Genomic DNA, 13033 nt, shown 5'->3' on the forward strand with positions numbered 1-13033 from the left:
CCGCTGCTGTGTGAGGCCTCTGGGGTGATGATATGGCAGCAATGGTGGTACTGCTCCCCACAGGTGGAGCGGTGCCCCGGGGACACTGTTGGTGCTCGTGAGAGTCTATGGTGTTGTGTGGAAAACACGGTGCAGGGCCGACAGACATGAAAGAAACAGGCACAAACAACAGTCTCTTTACCTTCTCCTCTTTTACTCCACAAACGGTTAGTCCTGGGAGACCGTTACAGGTGGTAGAGGGCTCCGGCCGGCCTGGAAGTAACTGAGCTGTCGTTTTGGCCAGATGAGTATGAGGCCTACTCCTGTTCTTTTCCCTTGCTGTGATAGAACCCTGCTCTCTGGATTTAGCAATGGCCCTCTTGCTGCTGGGACCGGTGGTACGTCCCTTTCCCTCTAAGGTAGGCTGCACAGGCCCTCTCTGGTGCTTCTCTGCTGGAGTCCACACCGGGCCCTGATGATGCAGCTGTACCTTCGGGCGGTTTATGGGCCAGGTGCTTGCAGCTCTCCTGCCCTTCGGATTCGGCTACCAAGGAGTATTTTAGGCCCTGGTGGCCACAGACTCCGATGTCCGAGTCTCTTCTTTGCCTCTCTGCTCCTCCTGCCTCACTGGGCCAAGCTGCTCCAGCTCTAGGCCCCAGTTCCACAGGACAGCACTACTCTGCGTATGCTTCCTATCACTTCTCTCTACAGACTGAACACTAACTCCTCCCTCAGGCCAGACTTAAGGGATGCTCCCTGGAACTCCAGGTTCAGAGCTCCCCCTGCTGGTCTGAGGGAGAACTGCGTTGGATGTTAAACTTACTGGCCAATAGACCTCCCAATTACCTCCAGGCTCAGCATCAACCCTTTGGAGGGGCAATGCTGTTGTGGCGACCAGGTCCTGGGGTGCCACACTCCCCCTTAGTTAAACTCAGTACTCCCGGACTGAAGAAAACAAAACAAGACATAACATGTTACAACCTTAAACAACTATAAGAGTCCAGTGTGGCTCCCCGGAGTACTGCGGCAGCCTTTCTGCTCCTGGGATGTACGACATTGTGATCGGCATTACCGGCGCTACAGCGGGGGCTGGGACGACGGCGACTGGGATTACATCGGCTGGTGCTGCTGCGTCTTGAGCTACCACAGCCACCTGCTCTCCCTCTGTGTCGGACATCTTCCTCCCCCTTAGTGAACCTCACCAGGCTCCGTTCACTTTTCACAATTTCTTCCGGGTAGCGCAGGGTTAACGGCGCTCTGCTCTAATGGCGCGCTCCCTTCGCGCTCTTGTTCGGGCACGCCCCCCTTCTTCCTGCGCTCAGCGAGGCTAATGGCGGTGGCAGTTTTCAAACAGCAACACAGTCTTTAGGCACAGTTTCTGCAGGCGCACAGTACCCGGTGGGACCGGGCACGAAATCCTGTTCGTGACGCCAAAATTGACTCGCCCACCCCAGGGCTATGGGACACCCGGTGACGGGCCGGACTAGTCCGGGGGTAGTCAGTGGTGGTGGGGCCCGACTCCGTGGCCCTGGTGGGTGTCAGTTAAATATGGCTGGTGACTTGGGGTTTGTGTTCGTGACGCCACCTGTGGTATGCGGCTATTAAGCCGCCGCTGCTGTGTGAGGCCTCCGGGGTGATGATATGGCAGCAATGGTGGTACTGCTCCCCACAGGTGGAGCGGTGCCCCGGGGACACTGTTGGTGCTTGTGAGAGTCTATGGTGTTGTGTGGAAAACACGGTGCAGGGCCGACAGGCATGAAAGAAACAGGCACAAACAACAGTCTCTTTACCTTCTCCTCTTTTACTCCACAAACGGTTAGTCCTGGGAGACCGTTACAGGTGGTAGAGGGCTCCGGCCAGCCTGGAAGTAACTGAGCTGTCGTTTTGGCCAGATGAGTATGAGGCCTACTCCTGTTCTTTTCCCTTGCTGTGATAGAACCCTGCTCTCTGGATTTAGCAATGGCCCTCTTGCTGCTGGGACCGGTGGTACGTCCCTTTCCCTCTAAGGTAGGCTGCACAGGCCCTCTCTGGTGCTTCTCTGCTGGAGTTCACACCGGGCCCTGATGATGCAGCTGTACCTTCGGGCGGTTTATGGGCCAGGTGCTTGCAGCTCTCCTGCCCTTCGGATTCGGCTACCAGGGAGTATTTTAGGCCCTGGTGGCCACAGACTCCGATGTCCGAGTCTCTTCTTTGCCTCTCTGCTCCTCCTGCCTCACTGGGCCAAGCTGCTCCAGCTCTAGGCCCCAGTTCCACAGGACAGCACTACTCTGCGTCTGCTTCCTATCACTTCTCTCTACAGACTGAACACTAACTCCTCCCTCAGGCCAGACTTAAGGAATGCTCCCATGAACTCCAGGTTCAGAGCTCCCCCTGCTGGTCTGAGGGAGAACTGCATTGGATGTTAAACTTACTGGCCAATAGACCTCCCAATTACCTCCAGGCTCAGCATCAACCCTTTGGAGGGGCAATGCTGTTGTGGCCACCAGGTCCTGGGGCGCCACATAAGAAACCAAGAATATAGTGAATTTATTGTATACCAGTGGTGGGCACACTGGTGAAGTGAGGGTGCTGCCCAGCTGAGAAGCCAAGGAAGAGGGAAGCGGATCACTGCCTGTGGCTGTGGGTGCAGGATACTCAGCCAAACATATTGATCCATGGATTCCAGGGCCACAAAGATGAAGTGCTTATTTAACATGCCTGGCTAAAAGAATGTTTACAAGTAAAGTGCCATCGTTGGAAACTGCAATGATTGTGTTTCTGTGTTATACAGAAGATACCATGCAGTGTGCTGCCTGCTTTATTCTGTGACCAAGTGTGAGGCCAAGTAAAGACTACTTTGTTGTTATGAATATGTTTGCCACCCTTATCTGGAAGTCCCACGGACCTGATGAAGATCGTAACAGCATCTGTTTGAAGGTATTCCAAGTAATACTATCAGCACACACAGACCCAAGACTCTCATTTAAAATCAGTGTGTCAGAGTGCCGAACTTTCCACACTCACCCATGACTATCGCTCTGGGCACCATTGCTTCAGCCATGCACTGCAATCTTCTGACACCTGAAAAAAAAGGAGATCACTCTCCATCATGGCATGCCCTTAACATCTTTGCATTACAATCTATTATACCAATGTTCATGAACATGGATATTTATATTGTGATTGTGATTGCTGTCCTGGGACAAGAACTCTGTCCTCAAATGGATGTGTGCCGCCCCCGCGTCAGCAGCCGGGCTGCTCGGATCCGGATCTGCGGTGGCTTGAGAGGGCTCCGGACCCGGGGGTCGTGCGGCTCCTCAAACGAAGGGGGATTATGTACAGGGGATGGTGTGGAAAGTTCGTGACACCACCCGTGGTACGTGGTAAGGTGGAGTACCACCACTTTGGTTGGGAGTACCCGGTGGCGATGTTGTGGACAGCTAGGTGTTTAACCCCTCCAGGGGTAGGGGAATGCCCCGGGACTCGGTGTGGTGACTGGGAGGTGCCGTTGGGACGGTAAGGGTCACTTGCATACTCAGTCCAATAACGCTGACACCGACAACTGTAGTAAACCAAAGTTCTGAACACCGCTGCCGCTTGAAGTGAGCACGCCTGGATTCCGTGCCGGTTGGTGTTGCCTGTTAGTCTGTGACCTTTTCCTTGGCACCTTGTCTTCAAGTTGGTCCCTTTAGTGTGAAACTAATCGAGTTCCGCTCCCCAGTACGGCTAACTGGGTGAGCTTGCTCCCAGGGTTCACGCTTGGGATTTTCTGGACCGTATTTGTGCAAAGTCCTATCCCCCTCGTTGCGCTATTATCCCGATTTTGGAGCGGGTGGAGAACGGATCTTGAAGGCTCCATCCTCGTCGGGTAAATTGTCAGGACGCCTGAAGCTACTCCCTGACCTAGGGCCCACGTACCCCGTTGTGCCCTGGCCACTGCCCGGTGATGGCACAAGGCCGCTGGCTGTCCTCCTCGACAGTCCGTGCTCCTTGTCACGATCCCCCTGCGACCAGGGTCCAGCTCCTACCAGGCCCAGACCAATGTCTGCCACCTAGTAGTTCCAAGGAGCCCAGCTCCTGACTTACTCTCTCTCTGAGAGCTACTTCTTAACTGACTGTCTCCTGACACTCCTGACCTCCCCTTAACCAACCCCCCCAAGTGGGCGACCCTGTTCCACTCAGGTCGTCCACTGGTGTGTCTGGTGGGTGTGGTGCAGAGTGTTCCTAGGATTTTGATTAGCTTGTTCTTGGCAACACCAATGGTTAGGGACCCTTAACCAAGGAGGAGATGGATATTGCACAGAAGGGCAGATTGGACAATACCCTGTGACGACCTGATAGGCCAGGGCATCACAGATGCATTATATACTACAGTCACTGTACTGGAACGGGCTATCTATGAGTATGAAATAAATGTCTAAGTAATGGAAGTTCCCATATTTAGGACTACCACCAAACCAATCAGGTACAGTCATATGAAAAAGTTTGGGCACCCCTATTAATGTTAACCTTTTTTCTTTATAACAATTTGGGTTTTTGCAACAGCTATTTCAGTTTCATATATCTAATAACTGATGGACTGAGTAATATTTCTGGATTGCAATGAGGTTTATTGTACTAACAGAAAATGTGCAATCCGCATTTAAACAAAATTTGACTGTGCAAAAGTATGGCACCCTTATCAATTTCTTGATTTGAACACTCCTAACTACTTTTTACTGATTTACTAAAGCACTAAATTGGTTTTGTAACCTCATTGAGCTTTGAACTTCATAGGCAGGTGTATCCAATCATGAGAAAGGGTATTTAAGGTGGCCACTTGCAAGTTGTTCTCCTATTTGAATCTCCTATGAAGAGTGTCATCATGGGCTGTTCAAAACAACTCTCAAATGATCTGAAAACAAAGATTATTCAACATAGTTGTTCAGGGGAAGGATACAAAAAGTTGTCTCAGAGATTTAAACTGTCAGTTTCCACTGTGAGGAACATAGTAAGGAAATGGAAGAACACAGGTACAGTTCTTGTTAAGCCCAGAAGTGGCAGGCCAAGAAAAATATCAGAAAGGCAGAGAAGAAGAATGGTGAGAACAGTCAAGGACAATCCACAGACCACCTCCAAAGACCTGCAGCATCATCTTGCTGCAGATGGTGTCAATGTGCATCGGTCAACAATACAACGCATGTTGCACAAGGAGAAGCTGTATGGGAGAGTGATGCTAAAGAAGCCATTTCTGCAAGCACGCCACAAACAGAGTCACCTGAGGTATGCAAAAACACATTTGGACAAGCCAGTTACATTTTGGAAGAAGGTCCTGTGGACTGATGAAACAAAAATTGAGTTGTTTGGTCATACAAAAAGGCGTTATGCATGGAGGCAAAAAAACACGGGATTCCAAGAAAAGCACTTGCTACCCACAGTAATATTTGGTGGAGGTTCCATCATGCTTTGGGGCTGTGTGGCCAATGCCGCCACTGGGAATCTTGTTAAAGTTGAGGGTCGCATGGATTCAACTCAGTATCAGCAGATTCTTGACAATAATGTGCAAGAATCAGTGACGAAGTTGAAGTTACGCAGGGGATGAATATTTCAGCAAGACAATGATCCAAAACACCGCTCCAAATCTACTCAGGCATTCATGCAGAGGAACAATTACAATGTTCTGGAATGGCCATCCCAGTCCCCAGACCTGAATATCATTGAAAATCTGTGGGATGATTTGAAGTGTGCTGTCCATGCTCGGCGACCATCAAACTTAACTGAACTGGAATTGTTTTGTAAACAGGAATGGTCAAATATACCTTCATCCAGGATCCAGGAACTCATTAAAAGCTACAGGAAGCGACTAGAGGCTGTTATTTTTGCAAAAGGAGGATCTACAAAATATTAATGTCACTTTTATGTTGAGGTGCCCATACTTTTGCACTGGTCAAATTTTGTTTAAATGCGGATTGCACATTTTCTGTTAATACAATAAACCTCATTTCAATCCAGAAATATTACTCAGTCTATCAGTTATTAGATATATGAAACTGAAATAGCTGTTGCAAAAACCCAAATTGTTATAAAGAAAAAAGGTTAATATTAATAGGGGTGCCCAAACTTTTCCATATGACTGTAAAGAATAGGTGGCTACTCTTGTCCAATTTACTCTCTATTTGTCGCTATGGAAGGTACAGAAGAAGCTGAACTACTTGTACATACATGGCCACTTATCCTTCAGACATAGATACTACCCTTGTATTTCAGTTTAATGTATTGCAGCAGTCAGAAGTCCTAAAATTGATACAATGTATACAAATAACTAAGTGTTATATAATATAAAGAAATGAGGAGACAGATCATTCAATTTTTAACACTTTATTAAATACAGTCTCTACCTATACCTAAAGCCATTGATCCAGAAGAAGGCAAAAAACCTGGACACATTCAGCCAATTTGTGCCACAGGGAAAAAATTCCTTCTTGACCCTGAGAAAAGGCGGTCAGTTCAAGAACCCTAGACCAAGGCTATACTACAACTAACTAACTGAAATTTAGGACGGTTACATCATATCAAATCCCTTATGTGGCATTCATAAACTCTCAGCAGAAGAAATGGAATTAAACCAGTGGCAGTATAAGACGTGTTTAGGCCTGTTGTTTGAAGACCAGAAATAGCATTCGCTATTGCCCCAGACTAGGACAGATTTTATATGTCACGCCACCACAAGGACCACTCCTGTGTAATTCCTGATGAATGAAATCATCCTAAGTGATGTAGTGAGTGACTACACCCCCCCCCCGTGGCTTTAGGGCACTGACTCTTCAATCTGTTGGGGTGCAGCTGTGGGACCCTATTTTCAGAGATGATGTCCTCCACCCAACCCTCAAAAAGCTGAAAGGGTCTTCAGGAGAGATGGGTAGTCGAGCTGGGCCATCAGACGGTCACCTCTGTAGCTGTAGTGTCATTTTTCCTATAGTTCCAATGTGAAATTAAACAAAAAAAGTGCCCGTTTGTTATGATGTCCAAGATGGAGACCAGGATGTGACATAATAACAAAATAGGGAATATGATATTTGACATTTCTATAATACATTCATTCATTATCTATCTAATAGGATGACAACAGCTCTCCAGACCTGCATCCCACCAAATGTTAAGAGAAAATAGACACCATCAACTTGCATGTAAACCAATCTAAGTCTAGGTTCTATTGATGCAATGCCCAGATACCAAGATTCAACATGCTGCAAAACAAGCAGATGGATAGGGATTATGTATACAGGTGGTGTCATCTCACATGCCAACTTTCCATACAGGAATACAAAGAAATGGCTGTAGCAGAATGTCATAAAACAGAGTCCAGATTTTGTTCTGTGTAAGTGTGTGATGACACATAAGTCACCAAATATAATATACCGATAGTCCTATAATGTAAGGGGTACTTTGAACACTATGACATCGCAGCTGCGATGTCGGTGGAGTCAAATTGAAAGTGATGCACATCCGGCGTCGCTGTCGATATTGTAGTGTAAATCCTTTTTGATACGATTAAGGAGCGCAAATACGTCGTAATCGTATCATCGTTGTAGTGTCCGACATTTTCATAATTGTGCTGCAGCGACGGTACGATGTTGTTCCTCGTTCCTGCGGCAGCACACATCGCTGTGTGAGAAGCCGCAGGAGCGAGGAACATCAGCTTACCTGCGTCACCGCAGCTCACGCCGGCTATGCGGAAGGAAGGATGTGGGCGGGATGTTTATGTCCCGCTCATCTCCGCCCCTCCGCTTGTAATGGCCGCCTGCCGTGTGACATCGCTCTGATGGCACATGACCCGCCCCCTTAGGAAGGAGGCAGGTAGCCGGCCAGAGCGACGTCGCAGGGCAGGTAAGTCCATGTGAAGCTGCCGTAGTGATAATGTTTCGCTACGGCAGCTATCACAAGATATCGCTGCTGCGACGGGGGCGGGGACTATCGCGCTCGGCATCGCAGCATCGGCTTGCGATGTCGTAGTGTGCAAAGTACCCCTAACACTAATCAATATTATGGCCCGTTCTAAATTCTTCAGTCTTGCTTTCTGGATCCAGATATACTCCCTAGAAAGAAAAAAAAAAAAAAAAGTGTCAGGGAAAGGCCTAGAAATCTGAAGACTAATGTAAAAATGAAAGATTGACTTCAATTGGATGTGTTTATATGTAATCTGAGGTCCTTAAATTAGATTGTGACTAGATGCCCCATTGTGCAGATATGTGAGAACAAATAATGTAGAACAATCCCCCACCTACCAATTTTTCAGATCATAATGACATATTACAATTAGTGATGAGCGAGTACTAAAAAGCTCGGGTGCTCGAAGCTCGGGCCGAGCCTCCCAAGATACTCGTGTACTCGGGCCGAGCAACGAGCCCAATGTTATCCTATGGGAGACCCGAGTATTTTTGTGAAATGACCCCCCGGCAGCATGGAGAAACCCTAAAAATGTCACAAAAGTCTCAGAAGAGTGCTCAAATGACATGGCAACAGCATGGGGAAGACCCCTTGAAGCATTTATCACTGAAAAGTCACAGCTGTGAACAATTTTGTCCGCGTTTTACGCCATTTTTACGGACTCACCAGAAAACCTTCCAAAATGACCCCAAAATGATTTTTCATGGCGGAAATGTTAAGGGCACATACCCAATAGTGAGATAGAGCTGGTGTATGTTACTTTTTGAGATTAATACATGAAAGATTTTACGTGAAAACATTGTGTGGCACTCCGATGTCCCTGAGAAGAGACGTACATGAAGGCCTCTTGAGTCTAATGTGCCCATTTTGAGGAAGTGAGTCTTTGTAGTATTTTCCTTTGCCAGGGCAGTCCAAAATTGTGAGGTTCACCAATGCCCCTGCATACAGACGTGCATGAGGGCCTTTAATTGTGAAGTGCCCATTGTAAGGAAGTGGGTCTATTTCAGTATAGCCCTTTGCCAGGGCAGCCAAAAATTGGGAGGCTCCACATTGTCCCTGGATAGAGACGTGCATGATGGCCTTTAAACCTGAAGTGCCCATTGTAAGGAAGTGGGTCTATTTCAGTATAGCCCTTTGCCAGGGCAGCCAAAAATTGGGAGGCTCCACATTGTCCCTGGATAGAGACGTGCATGATGGCCTGTAAACCTGAAGTGCCCATTGTAAGGAAGTGGGTCTATTTCAGTATAGCCCTTTGCCAGGGCAGCCAAAAATTGGGAGGCTCCACATTGTCCCTGGATAGAGACGTGCATGAGGGCCTCAAAACATTAAGTGTCCATTTTAAGGAAGTGGGTGTATTATAGTATAGCCCTTAGGCAGGGCAGCCAAAAATTGGGAGGCTCCACGTTGTCCCTGGGTAGAGACGTGCATGAGGGCCTCTAAACATTAAGTGTCCATTTTAAGGAAGTGGGTGTATTATAGTATAGCCCTTAGGCAGGGCAGCCAAAAATTGGGAGGCTCCACGTTGTCCCTGGGTAGAGACGTGCATGAGGGCCTCAAAACATTGTTCCCATTGCAAAGGAGCGGGTCTCCTGTCGTTGTAATGTCCATTCTGCAAAGAATGGGCGAAAAAATTTACCACTGGGGGTATACCTGAAACAAAGGCCTACGTATTGCAATTTGTAACGGTCATCATCATGGTGGCGCATGAGGAGAAGGAGGAGCAGTCCAGCGATTATCCAAAGTCCAGAAGTGTGTACCCATGGGTGAGTGGAGGTACATGGCAAACTTTAAATTCCGCTCTCATTTGCTGGTGGTGTGGTGAAGTCTGGCCCAATCCAACCCTTGTTCATCTTGATCAGAGTCAGCCTGTCAGCATTTTCAGTTGACAGGCGGGTGCGTTTATCTGTAATGATTCCACCTGCGGCACTAAAAACACGCTCTGACAAAACGCTAGCAGCAGGGCAGGCCAGGACTTCCAAGGCGTAGAGAGCCAATTCATGCCACGTGTCCAGCTTGGATACCCAATAATTGTAAGGCACAGAGGAATGTCGGAGTACAGTTGTTCGATCTGCAAGGTACTCCTTCAGCATCTGGGCAAACTTAGGATTTCTTGTGGCACTACCCCGCACCTCAGGGGCTGTGGTACGTGAGGGGCTGAGAAAACTGTCCCACATCTTAAAGACTGTTCCCCTACCTCTGGCGGATTGGACTTGTGCCTCTCTCGGCTGTACGCCTCGGTTGTCCACTGATTCATGACCTATGCCGCTAGCGTTTTGTGAGGGGAATGCTTTGCCTACTTCCGTGAGTATGGCCTTCCGAAACTGCTGCATTTTGGTTGACCTCTCCTCCACGGGAATAAGAGACAAAAAGTTCTCCTTGTAGCGTGGGTCTAACAGTGTTACCAACCAGTAATGATTGTCGGCCAAGATGTTCTTAACGCGAGGGTCACGAGACAGGCAGCTTACCATAAAGTCAGCCATGTGCGCCAGACTCTTAACAGCCAGGACTTCAGTAGCCTGACCAACAAGATGACTGAACATGCTGTCCTCCTCCTCCTCCTCCTCCTCCTCCTCCTCCTCATCTACCCTGTCCTCTGGCCAGCCACGCTGAACCGAGGATATGACTGGTGTGCATGTCATATCCTCAATTTGGCCGGAGAGTTGCTCCATGTCTTCATCCTCCTCCTCGTCATAGTCCTCCACTGCACGTTGTGATGAGACGAGGCTGGGCTGTGTGTTATCACCCACACCCACTACTGTTTCTTGCTGCAACTCATCGCGCTCCGCCTGCAATGCATCATGTTTGTTTTTCAGCAGAGACCGTTTTAGAAGGCAGAGTAGCGGTATGGTGACGCTAATAATGGCGTCATCACCACTCACCATCTTGGTGGAGTCCTCAAAGTTTTGGAGGATGGTACATAGGTCTGACATCCATCTCCACTCCTCAGGTGTTATGTGTGGAGTTTGACCCATTTCCCGACGGCTTAGGTGATGCAGGTACTCAACAACTGCCCTCTTCTGCTCACATATCCTGACCAACATGTGCAGAGTTGAATTCCAACGCGTGGGGACATCACACACCAGTCTGTGAGCCGGAAGATGCAAACGGCGCTGAAAGCCGGCAAGGCCGGCTGAAGCAGTAGGTGACTTTCGAAAATGTGCAGACAGGCGGCGAACTTTTACCAGCAGATCAGACAGCTCTGGGTATGACTTTATAAACCGCTGAACCACGAGGTTGAGCACATGGGCCACGCATGGAACATGTGTCAGCTGGCCTCGCCTCAAAGCCGCCACCAGGTTCCGGCCATTGTCACACACGACCTTTCCTGGCTTTAGGTTCAGAGGTGTGAGCCAGTGATCTGCCTGCTGTTTCAGAGCTGTCCACAGCTCTTCTGCATTGTGGGGTTTGTCACCTATGCAGGTTATCTTCAGCACAGCCTGTTGCCGCTTCGCCAAGGCAGTGCTGCAGTGCTTCCAGCTTGTGACTGGTGTGGAGGGCACAGTGGATGAGGATGCGCAGGAGGAGGAGGAGGCTGAAGAGCATGACATTCCGGAGCTGTAGAGTGTGGGTGAAACACTGACTGAGGTAGGGCCTGCAAACCTTGGTGTGGGAAGGACGTGCTCCGTCCCTCGCTCAGACTGGGTCCCAGCTTCCACAATATTAACCCAGTGTGCCGTTAACGAGATGTAGTGGCCTTGCCCACAAGCACTTGTCCACGTGTCTGTGGTTAGGTGGATCTTGGGTGAAACAGCGTTGTTCAGGGCACGTGTGATGTTTTGTGACACGTGGTTATGCAACGCGGGGACGGCACACCGGGAGAAATAGTGGCGGCTGGGGACCGAGTAACGTGGGACAGCTGCCGCCATCAGGTCACGGAATGCTTCAGTCTCCACCAGCCTAAAAGGCAACATTTCCAGCGCAAGCAGTCGCGAAATGTTAGCATTTAGAACTGTGGCATGTGGGGTGTTGGCAGTGTATTTGCGCCTGCGTTCAAAGGTTTGCTGAATGGATAACTGAACGCTGCGCTGGGACAAGGACGTGCTTGATGATGGTGTTCTTTCTGCGTAGGCAACTGCAGGTGCAGGAGTGGAGGAGGCTTGTTCGCAGGCAGCATGGACAGAGGATTGGCTCGCATGCACAACCAGCGAAGACGTAGCAGTGACATCAGCAAGCACTGCTCCTCGACTCTGTTGTACTTCCCACAAAGTCGGGTGCTTGACATGTGCCTGATCATGCTGGTGGTGGTCAGGCTGCTAGTTTTGGTACCCCTGCTGATGCTGGCACGGCAGGTGTTGCAAATGGCCTTTTTTGAATCATCTGGATCCAACTTAAAAAACTGCCAGACTCGGGAAGACCTAACATTTGTACAGGCACCTTGTGTCGTCGTGTTGTTCCGGGGAACGGTTGCCTGACTTCTGCCTGGGGCCACCACCCTGCTTCTTACTGCCTGTTGTGATGCTACGCCTCCCTCCCCCTGTGCACTGCTGTCCTCGCTCTGCATATCCTCCTGCCAGGTTGGGTCAGTTACTGGATCATCCACCACATCGTCTTCCTCTTCCGCACCCTGCTCCTCCTCCTGACTTGCTGACAATTGTGTCTCATCATCGTCCACCACTTGTTGAGACACGTTGCCAACTTCGTGAGAACGTGGCTGCTCAAATATTTGGCCATCTGTACAGACGATCTCCTCATGACCCACTTCAATATGAGCTGGCGAGAGGCCAGAATGTGTGAATGGAAACGTGAACAGCTCTTCCGAGTGTCCAAGTGTGGGATCATTAATGTCCGAGGAGGACGTGTACTCAGCCTGGTGGTAGGAAGGAGGATCAGGTTCAGAAATGTGTGGTGCAGTATCACGGCTACTGACACTTGACCGTGTGGAAGACAGAGTGTTTGTGGTGGTGCCAATCTGACTGGAAGCATTATCTGCTATCCAACTAACAACCTGTTGACACTGGTCTTGGTTCAAGAGCGGTGTACTGCTGCGGTCCCCAAGAATTTGGGACAGGACGTGCGAGCGACTAGATGTGGCCCTTTGTTGTGGCGAAATTAGAGCTTGCCCACGACCTCGGCCTCTGCCTGCACCACCATCACGTCCACTTCCTTGTTCCTTGCCAATGCCCTTGCGCATTTTGCAATGCTGTGCACT

Source organism: Anomaloglossus baeobatrachus, chromosome 7, assembly GCF_048569485.1.
Source record: "Anomaloglossus baeobatrachus isolate aAnoBae1 chromosome 7, aAnoBae1.hap1, whole genome shotgun sequence".
Lineage (NCBI taxonomy): Eukaryota > Metazoa > Chordata > Amphibia > Anura > Aromobatidae > Anomaloglossus > Anomaloglossus baeobatrachus.